Source organism: Gorilla gorilla, chromosome 18 (assembly GCF_029281585.2).
Source record: "Gorilla gorilla gorilla isolate KB3781 chromosome 18, NHGRI_mGorGor1-v2.1_pri, whole genome shotgun sequence".
NCBI classification, from domain to species: Eukaryota; Metazoa; Chordata; class Mammalia; order Primates; family Hominidae; genus Gorilla; species Gorilla gorilla.
In genome coordinates, this window is record NC_073242.2 from 64,010,164 (window position 1) to 64,029,761 (window position 19,598).

The following is a 19,598-nucleotide window of genomic DNA, read 5'->3' on the forward strand; positions in this document are numbered from 1 at the left end:
ATTCCATTCCATTCCGTTCCTTTCCGTTCCGATCCGCTCCGTTCTGTTGCGTTGCGTTCCGTTCCGTTCCGTTCCGTTCCATTCCGTTCCATTCCATTCCATTCCATTCCATTCCATTCCATTCCATTCCGTTCTACTCGGGTTGATTCCATTCTATTCCATTCCATTCCATTCGATTCCATTCAATTCCATTCGATTCCATTTAATTCCATTGCATTCCATTCCATTCCACTCCATTCTACTCCATTGAATTCCATTCCATTCCATTCCATTCCATTCCATTCTATTCCATTCCATACCATTCCATTCCATTCCATTCCATTCCATTCCGTTCTACTCGGGTTGATTCCATTCCATTCCATTCCATTCCATTCCAATCCATTCCATTCCATTTCATTCCATTCGATTCGATTCGATTCGAATTCCATTCCAATCCATTCCATTCTACACGGGTTGATTCCATTCCATTCCATTCCATTCCATTCCATTCCATTCGATTCCATTCGATTCGATTCAATTTGATTCGATTACATTCTATTCCATTCCATTCCATTCCATTCCATTCCATTCGATTCCGTTCGATTCCATTCCATTCCATTTCACTCCATTCCGTTCCGTTAAGTTCCGTTCTGTTGCTTTGCGTTCCGTTCCGTTCCGTTCCGTTCCGTTCCTTTCCATTCCTTTCCATTCCGTTCTACTCGGGTTGATTCCATTCCATTCCATTCCGTTCCGTTCCGTTCCGATCCGTTCCGTTCCATTCCGTTCTATTCCATTCCATTCCATTCCATTCCATTCCATTCCATTCCATTCCATTCCGTTCTACTCGGTTGATTCCATTCTATTCCATTCCATTCCATTCGATTCCATTCAATTCCATTCGATTCCATTTAATTCCATTCCATTCCATTCCATTCCATTCCATTCCATTCCATTCCATTCCATTCCGTTCCATTCCTTTCCGTTCTACTCGGGTTGATTCCATTCCATTCCATTCCATTCCACTCCATTCCATTCCATTGCATTCCATTCGATTCGATTCCATTCCTTTCCATTCCATTCCATTCCATTCCATTCGATTCCATTCGATTCCATTCCATTCCCTTTGATTCGATTCTATTCGATTCGATTCCATTCCATTCCATTCCATTCCATTCCATACCATTCCTTTCCTTTCTACTCGGGTTCATTCCATTCCATTCCGTTCCGTTCCATTCCGTTCCGTTCCATTCCGTTCCGTTCCATTCCATTCCATTCCATTCCATTCGGTTCCATTCGATTCCATTCCATTCCACTTCACTCCGTTCCGTTCCGTTCTGTTCCGTTCCATTCCGTTCAGTTCCGTTCTATTCGGGTTCGTTCCATTCCGTTCCATTCCATTCCATTCCGTTCTACTCGGGTTGATTCCATTCTATTCCACTCCATTCCATTCAATTACATTCGATTCCATTCGATTCCATTCCATTCCATTCCATTCCATTCCATTCCATTCCATTCCATTCCATTCTATTCCATTGAATTCCATTCCATTCCATTCCATTCCATTCTATTCCATTCCATTCCATTCCATTCCATTCCAATCCATTACATTCTACACGGGTTGATTCCATTCCATTCCATTCCATTCCATTCCATTCCATTCCATTCCATTCCATTCCATTCCATTCCATTCGATTCCATTCGATTCGACTCGATTCCATTCCATTCCATTCCATTCCATTCCATTCCATTCCATTTCACTCCATTCCGTTCCGTTCCGTTCCGTTCCATTGCGTTGCGTTCCGTTCCGTTCCGTTCCGTTCCGTTCCGGTCCATTCCATTCCATTCCATTCCATTCCGTTCTACTCGGGTTGATTCCATTCCATTCCATTCCGTTCAGTTCCGTTCCGTTCCGTTCCGTTCCGTTGCGTTGGGTTGCGTTCCGTTCCATTCCATTCCATTCCATTCCATTCCATTCCATTCCATTCCATTCCATTCCATTCAATTCGATTCCATTCCATTCCATTCCATTCCTTTCCATTCCATTCCATTCCATTCCATTCCGTTTCTCTCGGGTTCATTCCATTCCATTCCGTGCCGTTCCGTTCCGTTCCATTCCGTTCTGTTCCATTCCGTTCCATTCCATTCCATTCCATTCCATTCCATTCCGTTCTACTCGGGTTGATTCCATTCTATTCCATTCCATTCCATTCCATTCCATTCCATTCCATTCCATTCCAATCCTCTCCACTCCACTGCACTCCACTCCACTCCACTCCACTCCACTCCAGTCGGGTTGATTCCATTGCATTCCATTCCATTCCATTCCATTCCATTCCATTCCATTCCATTCCATTCCGTTCCATTCCATTCCATTCCATTCGATTCCATTCCATTCCATTCCATTCCATTCCATTCGATTCCATTCCATTCCATTCCATTCCATTCCATTCCAATCCATTCCATTCTACTCGGGTTGATTCCATTCCATTCCATTCCATTCCATTCCATTCCATTCCATTCCATTCCATTCCATTCCATTCCTTTCCATTCCATTCCTTTCCATTCCATTCGGTTCCATTCGATTCCATTCCATTCCATTTCACTCCGTTCCGTTCCGTTCCGTTCCGTTCTACTCGGGTTGATTCCATTATATTCCATTCCATTCCATTCCATTCGATTCCATTCCATTGCATTCCATTCCATTCCATTCCATTCCATTCCATTCCATTCCATTCCATTCCGTTCTACTCGGGTTGATTCCAGTCCATTCCATTCCATTCCATTCCATTCCATTCCATTCCATTCCATTCCATTCCATTCGATTCCATTCAATTCCATTCGATTCGATTCGATTCCATTCCATTCCATTCCATTCCATTCCATTCCATTCCATTCTACTCGGGTTGATTCCATTCCATTCCATTCCATTCCATTCCATTCCGTTCGGTTCCTTTCGATTCCATTCGATTCCATTCCATTCCATTCCATTCCATTCCATTCCATTCCATTCCTTTCCATTCCATTCCATTCCGTTCTACTCGGATTGATTCCTTTCCATTCCATTCCATTCCATTCCATTCGATTCCATTCCATTCCATTCCATTCCATTCCAATCCATTCCTTTCTACTCGGGTTGATTCCATTCCATTCCATTCCATTCCAATCCATTCCATTCCAATCGATTCCATTTGATTCCATTCCACTCCATTTCACTCCATTCCATTCCGTTCCGTTCCTTTCCGTTCCGTTCTGTTCTACTCATGTTCATTCCATTCCATTGCATTCCATTCCATTCCATTCCATTCCATTCCGTTCTACTCGGGTTGATCATTCCATTCCATTCCATTCCGTTGCGTTCCATTCCGTTCCGTTCAGTTCCATTCCATTCCATTCCATTCCATTCCATTCCATTCCATTCCATTCCATACCATTCCATTCCATTCCATTCCGTTCTACTCGGGTTGATTCCATTCTATTCCATTCCATTCCATTCGATTCCATTCAATTCCATTCGATTCCATTGCATTCCATTCCATTCCATTCCATTGCATTCCTTTCCATTCCATTCCATTGAATTCCATTCCATTCCATTCCATTCCATTCCATTCCATTCCATTCCATTCCATTCTATTCGGGTTGATTCCATTCCATTCCATTCCATTCCATTCCATTCCATTCCATTCCATTCCATTCCATTCGATTCCCTTCGCTTCCATTCGATTCGATTCCATTCCATTCCATTCCATTCCATTCCATTCCGTTCTACTCGGGTTCATTCCATTCCATTCCATTCCATCCCGTTCCGTTCCATTCCGTTCTGTTCCATTCTGTTCCATTCCATTCCATTCCATTCCATTCCATTCCATTCCATTCCATTCCATTCCTTTCTACTCGGGTTGATTCCATTCCATTGCGTTCCATTCCATTCCATTCCATTCAATTCCATTCGATTCCATTCCATTCCATTCCATTCGATTCCATTCCATTCCATTCCACTCCATTCTATTCCATTGAATTCCATTCCATTCCATTCCATTCCATTCCATTCCATTCCATTCCATTCCATTCCATTCCGTTACATTCCTTTCCGTTCTACTCGGGTTGATTCAATTCCATTCCATTCCATTCGATTCCATTCGATTCCATTCGATTCTATTCCATTCGATTCGATTCCATTCCATTCCATTCCATTCCATTCCATTCCATTGCATTCCATTCCGTTCCGTTCCGTTCCGTTCTGTTCCATTCCGTTCTGTTCCGCTCTTCTCGTGTTCATTTCATTCCATTCCATTCAATTCCATTCCATTCCATTCGATTCCATTCCATTCCATTCCGTTCTACTCGGGTTGATCATTTCATTCCATTCCATTCCGTTGCATTCCGTTCCGTTCCGTTCCGTTCCATTCCATTCCATTCCATTCCAATCCATTCCATTCCATTCCATTCCATTCCATTCCATTCAACTCGGGTTGATTCCATTCTATTTCATTCCATTCCATTCGATTCCATTCGATTCCATTCGATTCCATTCCATTCCATTCCATTCCATTCCATTCTATGCCATTGAATTCCATTCCATTCCCTTCCATTATATTCCATTCCATTCCATTCCATTCCGTTCTACTCGGGTTGATTCCATTGCATTCCATTCCATTCCATTCCATTCCATTTCGCTCCGTTCCATTCCGTTCCGTTCAGTTCCGTTCTACTCGGGTTCGTTCCATTCCGTTCCATTCCATTCCATTCCGTTCTACTCGGGTTGATTCCATTCTATTCCACTCCATTCCATTCGATTCCTTTCGATTCCATTCGATTCCATTCCATTCCATTCCATTCCATTCCATTCCATTCCATTCCATTCTATTCCATTGAGTTCCATTCCATTCCATTCCATTCCATTCCATTCCGTTCCATTCCATTCCATTCCATTCCATTCTATTCCATTGAATTCCATTCCATTCCATTCCATTCCAATCCATTCCATTCTACACGGGTTGATTCCATTCCATTCCATTCCATTCCATTCCATTCCATTCCATTCCATTCCATTCCATTCCATTCCATTCCATTCCATTCCGTTCTACTCGGGTTGATTCCATTCCATTCCATTCCATTCCACTCCATTCCATTCCATTCCATTCGCTTCCATTCGATTCCATTCCATTCCATTTCACTCCGTTCCGTTCCGTTCCGTTCCTTTCTGTTCAGTTCCGTTCTACTCGGGTTCGTTCCATTCCGTTCCATTCCATTCCATTCCGTTCTACTCGGGTTGATTCCATTCTATTCCACTCCATTCCATTCAATTCCATTCGATTCCATTCGATTCCATTCCATTCCATTCCATTCCATTCCATTCCATTCCATTCCATTCTATTCCAATGAATTCCATTCCATTCCATTCCATTCCATTCCATTGAATTCCATTCCATTCCATTCCATTCCATTCCAATCCATTCCATTCTACACGGGTTTATTCCATTCCATTCCATTCCGTTCTACTCGGGTTGATTCCATTCCATTCCATTCCATTCCATTCCATTCCATTCCATTCCATTCGATTCCGTTCGATTCCATTCGATTCGATTCCATTCCTTTCCATTCCATTCCATTCCATTCCATTCCATTCCGTTCTACTCGTGATCATTAAATTCTATTCAGTTCCATTCCGTTCCGTTCCATTCCGTTCTGTTCCATTCCGTTCCATTACATTCCATTCCATCCCATTCCGTTCTACTTGGGTTGATTCCATTCCATTCCGTTCCGTTCCGTTCCGTTCCGTTCCGTTGCGTTCCATTCTGTTCGGTTCCGTTCCGTTCCGTTCCATTCCGTTCCATTCCATTCCATTCCATTCCATTCCATTCCATTCCATTCCATTCCATTCCATTCCGTTCTACTTGGGTTGATTCCATTCTATTCCATTCCATTCCATTCCATTCCATTCAATTCCATTCGATTCCATTCCATTCCATTCCATTGAATTCCATTCCATTCCATTCTATTCCATTGAATTCCATTCCATTGCATTCCATTCCATTCCATTGCATTACATTCCGTTATACTCGGGTTGATTCCATTCCATTCCATTCCATTCCATTCCACTCCATTCCATTCGATTCCATTCGATTCCATTCGATTCGATTCGATTCAATTCGATTCCATTCCATTCCATTCCATTTCTTTCCATTCCATTCCATTCGATTCCATTCGATTCCATTCCATTCCATTTCACTCCATTCCGTTCCGTTCCGTTCCGTTCCGTTCCGTTCTGTTCCGTTCTACTCAGGTTCGTTCCATTCCATTCCATTCCATTCCATTCCATTCCATTACATTCCGTTCTACTCGGGTTGATCATTCCATTCCATTCCATTCCGTTGCGTTCCGTTCCGTTCCATTCCATTCCATTCCATTCCATTCCATTCCATTCCGTTCTACTCGGGTTGATTCCATTCTATTCCATTCCATTCCATTCGATTCCATTCCATTCCATTCCATTCCATTCCATTCCATTCCATTCCATTCCATTCCATTCCATTCCGTTCTACTCGGGTTGATTCCATTCCATTCCATTCCATTCCATTCCATTCCATTCCATTCCATTGCATTCGATTTCACTTCATTCCGTTCCGTTCCATTCCGTTCCGTTCCGTTGTGTTCCATTCTACTCGGGTTCGTTCCGTTCCATTCCATTCCATTCCATTCCATTCTGTTCCGTTCTACTCGGGTTGATCATTGCATTCCATTCGATTCCGTTGCGTTCCGTTCCGTTCCGTTCCATTCCATTCCATTCCATTCCATTCCATTCCATTCCATTCGGTTCCATTCGATTCCATTCCATTCCATTTCACTCCGTTCCGTTCCGTTCCGTTCCGTTACATTCCGTTCAGTTCCGTTCTATTCGGGTTCTTTCCATTCCGTTCCATTCCATTCCATTCCGTTCTACTCGGGTTGATTCCATTCTATTCCACTCCATTCCATTCGATTCTATTCGATTCCATTCGATTCCATTCGATTCCATTCCATTCCATTCCATTCCATTCCATTCCATTCCCTTCCATTCCATTCTATTCCATTGAATTCCATTCCATTCCATTCCATTCCATTCAACTCCATTCCATTCTCATTCTATTCCATTGAATTCCATTCCATTCCATTCCATTCCAATCCATTCCATTCTACACGGGTTGATTCCATTCCATTCCATTCCATTCCATTCCATTCCATTCCATTCCATTCCATTCCATTCCATTCCATTCCATTCCATTCGATTCCATTCCGTTCCGTTCCATTCCGTTTTGTTCCGTTCCATTAGATTCCATTCCATTCCATTCCATTCCGTTCTACTCGGGTTGATTCCATTCCATCCCATTCCGTTCCGTTCCGTTCCGTTCCGTTCCGTTGCGTTGCGTTCCGTTCCGTTCCGTTGCATTCCGTTCCGTTCCATTCCGTTCCATTCCATTCCATTCCATTCCATTCCATTCCATTCCATTCCATTCCGTTCTACTCGGGTTGATTCCATTCCATTCCATTCCATTACATTCCGTTCCATTCCATTCCATTCCATTTGATTCCATTCGATTCGATTCGATTCCATTCCATTCTATTCCATTCCATTCCATTCGATTCCATTCGATTCCTTTCCATTCCATTTCACTCCATTCCGTTCCGTTCCGTTGCGTTGCGTTCCGTTCCGTTCCGTTGCATTCCGTTCCGTTCCATTCCGTTCCATTCCATTCCATTCCATTCCATTCCATTCCATTCCATTCCATTCCATTCCGTTCTACTCGGGTTGATTCCATTCCATTCCATTCCATTACATTCCGTTCCATTCCATTCCATTCCATTTGATTCCATTCGATTCGATTCGATTCCATTCCATTCTATTCCATTCCATTCCTTTCGATTCCATTCGATTCCTTTCCATTCCATTTCACTCCATTCCGTTCCGTTCCGTTGCGTTCCGTTCCGTTCTGTTCCGATCTACTCGGGATCGTTCCATTCCATTCCACTCCATTCCATTCCATTCCATTCCGTTCTACTCGGATTGATCATTCCATTCCATTCCATTCCGTTGCGTTCCGTTCCGTTCCATTCCATTCCATTCTATTCCATTCCATTCCATTCCATTCCGTTCTACTCGGGTTGATTCCATTCTATTCCATTCCATTCCATTCGATTCCATTCGATTCCATTCCATTCCATTCCATTCCATTCCATTCCATTCCATTCCATTCCATTCCATTCCATTCTATTCCATTGAATTCTATTCCATTCCGTTCCATTCCATTCCATTCCATTCCATTCCATTCCATTCCATTCCATTCCATTCCTTTCTACTGGGGTTGATTCCATTCCATTCCATTCCATTCCTTTCTACTGGGGTTGATTCCATTCCATTCCATTCCATTCCATTCGATTCCATTCGATTCCATTCCATTCCGTTCTACTCGTTTTGATTCCATTCCATCCCATTCCGTTCCGTTCCGTTCCGTTCAGTTCTGTTCCGTTCCATTCCGTTCCATTCCAATCCATTCCATTCCATTCCATTCCGTTCTACTCGGGTTGATTCCATTCCATTCCATTCCATTCCATTCCTTTCCATTCCATTCCATTCCATTCCACTCGATTCGATTCCATTCCATTCCATTCCATTCCATTCCATTCCATTCCATTCCATTCCATTCCATTCCATTCCACTCTATTCCATTGAATTCCATTCCATTCCATTCCATTCCATTCCATTCCATTCCATTCCATTCCATTCCGTTCTACTCGTGTTGATTCCATTCCATTCCATTCCATTCCATTCCATTCCATTCCATTCCAATCCATTCGATTCCATTCGATTCGGTTCGATTCCATTCCATTCCATTCCATTCCATTCCATTCCATTCCATTCCATTTCACTCCATTCCGTTCCGTTCCGTTCCATTAATTTCCGTTCCGTTCCGTTCTGTTCCATTCCATTCCATTCCATTCCATTCCATTCCATTCCATTCCATTCCATTCCATTCCGTTCTTCTCGGGTTGATACCATTCCATTCCATTCCGTTCCGTTCCGTTCCGTTCCGTTGCGTTGCGTGCCGTTCCGTTCCGTTCCGTTCCATTCCGTTCCGTTCCATTCCATTCCATTCCATTCCATTCGATTCCATTCGATTCCATTCAATTCGATTCCATTCCATTCCATTCCATTCCATTCCATTCCATTCCATTCCATTCCATTCCTCTCTACTCGGGTTCGTTCCATTCCATTCCGTTCCATTCCGTTCCATTCCATTCCATTCCATTCCATTCCATTCCATTCCATTCCACTCCACTCCACTACACTGCACTCCACTCCACTCCACTCCACTCCACTCGGGTTGATTCCATTCCATTCCATTCCATTCCATTCCATTCCATTCCATTCCATTCCATTCCATTCCATTCCATTCCATTCGATTCCATTCCATTCCATTCCACTCCATTCCAATCCATTCCATTCTACTCGGGTTGATTCCATTCCATTCCATTCCATTCCATTCCATTCCATTCCATTCCATTCCATTCCATTCCATTCCATTCGCTTCCATTCGATTCCATTCCATTCCATTTCACTCCGTTCCGTTCCGTTCCGTTCCGTTCTGTTCAGTTCCGTTCTACTCGGGTTCGTTCCATTCCGTTCCATTCCATTCCATTCCGTTCTACTCGGGTTGATTCCATTCTATTCCACTCCATTCCATTCGATTCCATTCGATTCCATTCGATTCGATTCCATTCCATTCCATTCCATTCCATTCCATTCCATTCTATTAGAATGAATTCCATTCCATTCCATTCCATTGAATTCCATTCCATTCCATTCCATTCCATTCCAATCCATTCCATTCTACACGGGTTTATTCCATTCCATTCCATTCCGTTCTACTCGGGTTGATTCCATTCCATTCCATTCCATTCCATTCCATTCCATTCCATTCCATTCCATTCCATTCCATTCCATTCCATTCCATTCGATTCCATTCGATTCGATTCCATTCCATTCCATTCCATCCCATTCCGTTCTACTCGGGTTGATTCCATTCCATTCCGTTCCGTTCCGTTCCATTCCGTTCCGTTCCGTTGCGTTCCATTCTGTTCGGTACCGTTCCGTTCCGTTCCATTCCGTTCCATTCCATTCCATTCCATTCCATTCCATTCCATTCAATTCCATTCCGTTCTACTCGGGTTGATTCCATTCTATTCCATTCCATTCCATTCGATTCCATTCCATTGCATTCCATTCCATTCCATTCCATTCCATTCCATTCCATTCCATTCCATTCCGTTCTACTCGGGTTGATTCCAGTCCATTCCATTCCATTCCATTCCATTCCATTCCATTCCATTCCATTCCATTCCATTCGATTCCATTCAATTCCATTCGATTCGATTCGATTCCATTCCATTCCATTCCATTCCATTCCATTCCATTCCATTCCATTCTACTCGGGTTGATTCCATTCCATTCCATTCCATTCCATTCCATTCCGTTCGGTTCCTTTCGATTCCATTCGATTCCATTCCATTCCATTCCATTCCATTCCATTCCATTCCATTCCTTTCCATTCCATTCCATTCCGTTCTACTCGGATTGATTCCTTTCCATTCCATTCCATTCCATTCCATTCCATTCGATTCCATTCCATTCCATTCCATTCCATTCCAATCCATTCCTTTCTACTCGGGTTGATTCCATTCCATTCCATTCCATTCCAATCCATTCCATTCCAATCGATTCCATTTGATTCCATTCCACTCCATTTCACTCCATTCCATTCCGTTCCGTTCCTTTCCGTTCCGTTCTGTTCTACTCATGTTCATTCCATTCCATTGCATTCCATTCCATTCCATTCCATTCCATTCCGTTCTACTCGGGTTGATCATTCCATTCCATTCCATTCCGTTGCGTTCCATTCCGTTCCGTTCAGTTCCATTCCATTCCATTCCATTCCATTCCATTCCATTCCATTCCATACCATTCCATTCCATTCCATTCCGTTCTACTCGGGTTGATTCCATTCTATTCCATTCCATTCCATTCGATTCCATTCAATTCCATTCGATTCCATTGCATTCCATTCCATTCCATTCCATTGCATTCCTTTCCATTCCATTCCATTGAATTCCATTCCATTCCATTCCATTCCATTCCATTCCATTCCATTCCATTCCATTCTATTCGGGTTGATTCCATTCCATTCCATTCCATTCCATTCCATTCCATTCCATTCCATTCCATTCCATTCGATTCCCTTCGCTTCCATTCGATTCGATTCCATTCCATTCCATTCCATTCCATTCCATTCCGTTCTACTCGGGTTCATTCCATTCCATTCCATTCCATCCCGTTCCGTTCCATTCCGTTCTGTTCCATTCTGTTCCATTCCATTCCATTCCATTCCATTCCATTCCATTCCATTCCATTCCATTCCTTTCTACTCGGGTTGATTCCATTCCATTGCGTTCCATTCCATTCCATTCCATTCAATTCCATTCGATTCCATTCCATTCCATTCCATTCGATTCCATTCCATTCCATTCCACTCCATTCTATTCCATTGAATTCCATTCCATTCCATTCCATTCCATTCCATTCCATTCCATTCCATTCCATTCCGTTACATTCCTTTCCGTTCTACTCGGGTTGATTCAATTCCATTCCATTCCATTCGATTCCATTCGATTCCATTCGATTCTATTCCATTCGATTCGATTCCATTCCATTCCATTCCATTCCATTCCATTCCATTGCATTCCATTCCGTTCCGTTCCGTTCCGTTCTGTTCCATTCCGTTCTGTTCCGCTCTTCTCGTGTTCATTTCATTCCATTCCATTCAATTCCATTCCATTCCATTCGATTCCATTCCATTCCATTCCGTTCTACTCGGGTTGATCATTTCATTCCATTCCATTCCGTTGCATTCCGTTCCGTTCCGTTCCGTTCCATTCCATTCCATTCCATTCCAATCCATTCCATTCCATTCCATTCCATTCCATTCCATTCAACTCGGGTTGATTCCATTCTATTTCATTCCATTCCATTCGATTCCATTCGATTCCATTCGATTCCATTCCATTCCATTCCATTCCATTCCATTCCATTCTATGCCATTGAATTCCATTCCATTCCCTTCCATTATATTCCATTCCATTCCATTCCATTCCGTTCTACTCGGGTTGATTCCATTGCATTCCATTCCATTCCATTCCATTCCATTTCGCTCCGTTCCATTCCGTTCCGTTCAGTTCCGTTCTACTCGGGTTCGTTCCATTCCGTTCCATTCCTTTCCATTCCGTTCTACTCGGGTTGATTCCATTCTATTCCACTCCATTCCATTCGATTCCTTTCGATTCCATTCGATTCCATTCCATTCCATTCCATTCCATTCCATTCCATTCCATTCCATTCTATTCCATTGAGTTCCATTCCATTCCATTCCATTCCATTCCATTCCGTTCCATTCCATTCCATTCCATTCCATTCTATTCCATTGAATTCCATTCCATTCCATTCCATTCCAATCCATTCCATTCTACACGGGTTGATTCCATTCCATTCCATTCCATTCCATTCCATTCCATTCCATTCCATTCCATTCCATTCCATTCCATTCCATTCCATTCCATTCCGTTCTACTCGGGTTGATTCCATTCCATTCCATTCCATTCCACTCCATTCCATTCCATTCCATTCGCTTCCATTCGATTCCATTCCATTCCATTTCACTCCGTTCCGTTCCGTTCCGTTCCTTTCTGTTCAGTTCCGTTCTACTCGGGTTCGTTCCATTCCGTTCCATTCCATTCCATTCCGTTCTACTCGGGTTGATTCCATTCTATTCCACTCCATTCCATTCAATTCCATTCGATTCCATTCGATTCCATTCCATTCCATTCCATTCCATTCCATTCCATTCCATTCCATTCTATTCCAATGAATTCCATTCCATTCCATTCCATTCCATTCCATTGAATTCCATTCCATTCCATTCCATTCCATTCCAATCCATTCCATTCTACACGGGTTTATTCCATTCCATTCCATTCCGTTCTACTCGGGTTGATTCCATTCCATTCCATTCCATTCCATTCCATTCCATTCCATTCGATTCCGTTCGATTCCATTCGATTCGATTCCATTCCTTTCCATTCCATTCCATTCCATTCCATTCCATTCCGTTCTACTCGTGATCATTAAATTCTATTCAGTTCCATTCCGTTCCGTTCCATTCCGTTCTGTTCCATTCCGTTCCATTACATTCCATTCCATCCCATTCCGTTCTACTTGGGTTGATTCCATTCCATTCCGTTCCGTTCCGTTCCGTTCCGTTCCGTTGCGTTCCATTCTGTTCGGTTCCGTTCCGTTCCGTTCCATTCCGTTCCATTCCATTCCATTCCATTCCATTCCATTCCATTCCATTCCATTCCGTTCTACTTGGGTTGATTCCATTCTATTCCATTCCATTCCATTCCATTCCATTCAATTCCATTCGATTCCATTCCATTCCATTCCATTGAATTCCATTCCATTCCATTCTATTCCATTGAATTCCATTCCATTGCATTCCATTCCATTCCATTGCATTACATTCCGTTATACTCGGGTTGATTCCATTCCATTCCATTCCATTCCATTCCACTCCATTCCATTCGATTCCATTCGATTCCATTCGATTCGATTCGATTCAATTCGATTCCATTCTATTCCATTCCATTTCTTTCCATTCCATTCCATTCGATTCCATTCGATTCCATTCCATTCCATTTCACTCCATTCCGTTCCGTTCCGTTCCGTTCCGTTCCGTTCTGTTCCGTTCTACTCAGGTTCGTTCCATTCCATTCCATTCCATTCCATTCCATTCCATTACATTCCGTTCTACTCGGGTTGATCATTCCATTCCATTCCATTCCGTTGCGTTCCGTTCCGTTCCATTCCATTCCATTCCATTCCATTCCATTCCATTCCGTTCTACTCGGGTTGATTCCATTCTATTCCATTCCATTCCATTCGATTCCATTCCATTCCATTCCATTCCATTCCATTCCATTCCATTCCATTCCATTCCATTCCGTTCTACTCGGGTTGATTCCATTCCATTCCATTCCATTCCATTCCATTCCATTCCATTCCATTGCATTCGATTTCACTTCATTCCGTTCCGTTCCATTCCGTTCCGTTCCGTTGTGTTCCATTCTACTCGGGTTCGTTCCGTTCCATTCCATTCCATTCCATTCCATTCTGTTCCGTTCTACTCGGGTTGATCATTCCATTGCATTCGATTCCGTTGCGTTCCGTTCCGTTCCGTTCCATTCCATTCCATTCCATTCCATTCCATTCCATTCCATTCGGTTCCATTCGATTCCATTCCATTCCATTTCACTCCGTTCCGTTCCGTTCCGTTCCGTTACATTCCGTTCAGTTCCGTTCTATTCGGGTTCTTTCCATTCCGTTCCATTCCATTCCATTCCGTTCTACTCGGGTTGATTCCATTCTATTCCACTCCATTCCATTCGATTCTATTCGATTCCATTCGATTCCATTCGATTCCATTCCATTCCATTCCATTCCATTCCATTCCATTCCCTTCCATTCCATTCTATTCCATTGAATTCCATTCCATTCCATTCCATTCCATTCAACTCCATTCCATTCTCATTCTATTCCATTGAATTCCATTCCATTCCATTCCATTCCAATCCATTCCATTCTACACGGGTTGATTCCATTCCATTCCATTCCATTCCATTCCATTCCATTCCATTCCATTCCATTCCATTCCATTCCATTCCATTCCATTCGATTCCATTCCGTTCCGTTCCATTCCGTTTTGTTCCGTTCCATTAGATTCCATTCCATTCCATTCCATTCCGTTCTACTCGGGTTGATTCCATTCCATCCCATTCCGTTCCGTTCCGTTCCGTTCCGTTCCGTTGCGTTGCGTTCCGTTCCGTTCCGTTGCATTCCGTTCCGATCCATTCCGTTCCATTCCATTCCATTCCATTCCATTCCATTCCATTCCATTCCATTCCGTTCTACTCGGGTTGATTCCATTCCATTCCATTCCATTACATTCCGTTCCATTCCATTCCATTCCATTTGATTCCATTCGATTCGATTCGATTCCATTCCATTCTATTCCATTCCATTCCATTCGATTCCATTCGATTCCTTTCCATTCCATTTCACTCCATTCCGTTCCGTTCCGTTGCGTTGCGTTCCGTTCCGTTCCGTTGCATTCCGTTCCGTTCCATTCCGTTCCATTCCATTCCATTCCATTCCATTCCATTCCATTCCATTCCATTCCATTCCATTCCATTCCATTCCGTTCTACTCGGGTTGATTCCATTCCATTCCATTCCATTACATTCCGTTCCATTCCATTCCATTCCATTTGATTCCATTCCATTCGATTCGATTCCATTCCATTCTATTCCATTCCATTCCATTCCATTCCATTCGATTCCTTTCCATTCCATTTCACTCCATTCCGTTCCGTTCCGTTGCGTTCCGTTCCGTTCTGTTCCGATCTACTCGGGATCGTTCCATTCCATTCCACTCCATTCCATTCCATTCCATTCCGTTCTACTCGGATTGATCATTCCATTCCATTCCATTCCGTTGCGTTCCGTTCCGTTCCATTCCATTCCATTCTATTCCATTCCATTCCATTCCATTCCGTTCTACTCGGGTTGATTCCATTCTATTCCATTCCATTCCATTCGATTCCATTCGATTCCATTCCATTCCATTCCATTCCATTCCATTCCATTCCATTCCATTCCATTCCATTCCATTCCATTCCATTCCATTCTATTCCATTGAATTCTATTCCATTCCGTTCCATTCCATTCCATTCCATTCCATTCCATTCCATTCCATTCCATTCCATTCCATTCCTTTCTACTGGGGTTGATTCCATTCCATTCCATTCCATTCCTTTCTACTGGGGTTGATTCCATTCCATTCCATTCCATTCCATTCGATTCCATTCGATTCCATTCCATTCCGTTCTACTCGTTTTGATTCCATTCCATCCCATTCCGTTCCGTTCCGTTCCGTTCAGTTCTGTTCCGTTCCATTCCGTTCCATTCCAATCCATTCCATTCCATTCCATTCCGTTCTACTCGGGTTGATTCCATTCCATTCCATTCCATTCCATTCCTTTCCATTCCATTCCATTCCATTCCACTCGATTCGATTCCATTCCATTCCATTCCATTCCATTCCATTCCATTCCATTCCATTCCATTCCATTCCATTCCACTCTATTCCATTGAATTCCATTCCATTCCATTCCATTCCATTCCATTCCATTCCATTCCATTCCATTCCGTTCTACTCGTGTTGATTCCATTCCATTCCATTCCATTCCATTCCATTCCATTCCAATCCATTCGATTCCATTCGATTCGGTTCGATTCCATTCCATTCCATTCCATTCCATTCCATTCCATTCCATTCCATTTCACTCCATTCCGTTCCGTTCCGTTCCGTTAATTTCCGTTCCGTTCCGTTCTGTTCCATTCCATTCCATTCCATTCCATTCCATTCCATTCCATTCCATTCCATTCCATTCCATTCCGTTCTTCTCGGGTTGATACCATTCCATTCCATTCCGTTCCGTTCCGTTCCATTCCGTTGCGTTGCGTGCCGTTCCGTTCCGTTCCGTTCCATTCCGTTCCGTTCCATTCCATTCCATTCCATTCCATTCGATTCCATTCGATTCCATTCAATTCGATTCCATTCCATTCCATTCCATTCCATTCCATTCCATTCCATTCCATTCCATTCCTCTCTACTCGGGTTCGTTCCATTCCATTCCGTTCCATTCCGTTCCATTCCATTCCATTCCATTCCATTCCATTCCACTCCACTCCACTACACTGCACTCCACTCCACTCCACTCCACTCCACTCGGGTTGATTCCATTCCATTCCATTCCATTCCATTCCATTCCATTCCATTCCATTCCATTCCATTCCATTCCATTCCATTCCATTCCATTCGATTCCATTCCATTCCATTCCACTCCATTCCAATCCATTCCATTCTACTCGGGTTGATTCCATTCCATTCCATTCCATTCCATTCCATTCCATTCCATTCCATTCCATTCCATTCCATTCCATTCGCTTCCATTCGATTCCATTCCATTCCATTTCACTCCGTTCCGTTCCGTTCCGTTCCGTTCTGTTCAGTTCCGTTCTACTCGGGTTCGTTCCATTCCGTTCCATTCCATTCCATTCCGTTCTACTCGGGTTGATTCCATTCTATTCCACTCCATTCCATTCGATTCCATTCGATTCCATTCGATTCGATTCCATTCCATTCCATTCCATTCCATTCCATTCCATTCTATTAGAATGAATTCCATTCCATTCCATTCCATTGAATTCCATTCCATTCCATTCCATTCCATTCCAATCCATTCCATTCTACACGGGTTTATTCCATTCCATTCCATTCCGTTCTACTCGGGTTGATTCCATTCCATTCCATTCCATTCCATTCCATTCCATTCCATTCCATTCCATTCCATTCCATTCCATTCGATTCCATTCGATTCGATTCCATTCCATTCCATTCCATCCCATTCCGTTCTACTCGGGTTGATTCCATTCCATTCCGTTCCGTTCCGTTCCATTCCGTTCCGTTCCGTTGCGTTCCATTCTGTTCGGTACCGTTCCGTTCCGTTCCATTCCGTTCCATTCCATTCCATTCCATTCCATTCCATTCCATTCAATTCCATTCCGTTCTACTCGGGTTGATTCCATTCTATTCCATTCCATTCCATTCGATTCCATTCAATTCCATTCGATTCCATTCCATTCCATTCCATTCAATTCCATTCCATTCCATTCTATTCCATTGAATTCCATTCCATTGCATTCCATTCCATTCCATTGCATTACATTCCGTTATACTCGGGTTTATTCCATTCCATTCCATTCCATTCCATTCCATTCCACTCTATTCCATTCGATTCCATTCGATTCCATTCGATTCGATTTGATTCGATTCGATTCCATTCCATTCCATTCCATTTCTTTCCATTCCATTCCATTCGATTCCATTCGATTCCATTCCATTCCACTTCACTCCATTCCGTTCCGTTCCGTTCCGTTCCGTTCCGTTCAGTTCCGTTCTACTCGGGTTCGTTCCATTCCGTTCCATTCCATTCCATTCCGTTCTACTAGGGTTGATTCCATTCAATTCCACTCCATTCCATTCGATTCCATTCGACTCCATTCGATTCCATTCCATTCAAATCCATTCCATTCCATTCCATTCCATTCCATTCTATTCCATTGAATTCCATTCCATTCCATTCCATTCAATTCCATTCCATTCCATTCCATTCCATTCCATTCTATTCCATTGAATTCCATTCCATTCCATTCCATTCCAATCCATTCCATTCTACACGGGTTGATTCCATTCCATTCCATTCCATTCCATTCCATTCCATTCCATTCCATTCCGTTCTACTCGGGTTGATTCCATTCCATTCCATTCCATTCCATTCCATTCCATTCCATTCCATTCCATTCCATTCCATTCGATTCCATTCGATTCCATTCCATTCCATTCCGATCCATTCCATTCTACTCGGGTTGATTCCATTCCATTCCATTCCATTCCATTCCATTGAATTCCATTCCATTCCATTCCATTCCATTCCGTTCCGTTCCATTCCGTTCCGTTCCATTCCGTTCCATTCCATTCCATTCCATTCCATTCCATTCCTTTCCATTCCGTTCTACTCGGGTTGATTCCATTCTATTCCTTTCCATTCCATTCAATTCCATTCAAGTCCATTCGATTCCATTCCATTCCATTCCATTCCATTCCATTCTATTCCATTGAATTCCATTCCATTCCGTTCCTTTCCATTCCATTCTATTCCATTCCATTCCATTCCGTTCTACTCGGGTTGATTCCATTCCATTCAATTCCATTCCATTCCATTCCATTCCATTCCAATCCATTCGATTCCATTCCATTCGATTCCATTCGATTCCATTTGATTCCATTCGATTCCATTCGATTCCATTCCATTCCATTCCATTCCATTCCATTCTATTCCATTGAATTCCTTTCCATTCCATTCCATTCCATTCCATTCCATTCCATTCCATTCCATTCCTTTCCTTTCTACTGGGGTTGATTCCATTCCATTCCATTCCATTCCATTCCATTCCATTCCATTCCATTCCATTCCATTCCGTTCTATTCGGGTTCATTCCATTCCATTCCGTTCCGTTCCGTTCCGTTCCATTCCGTTCTGTTCCATTCCGTTCCATTCCATTCCATTCCATTCCATTCCATTCCATTCCATTCCGTTCTACTCGGGTTGATTCCATTCTATTCCATTCCATTCCATTCCATTCCATTCCATTCCACTCCACTCCACTCCACTGCACTCCACTCCACTCCACTCCACTCCACTCCACTCGGGTTGATTCCATTCCATTCCATTCCATTCCATTCCATTCCATTCCATTCCATTCCATTCCATTCCATTCCATTCGATTCCATTCCATTCCATTCCATTCTATTCCATTCCATTCCATTCCATTCCATTCGATTCCATTCCATTCCA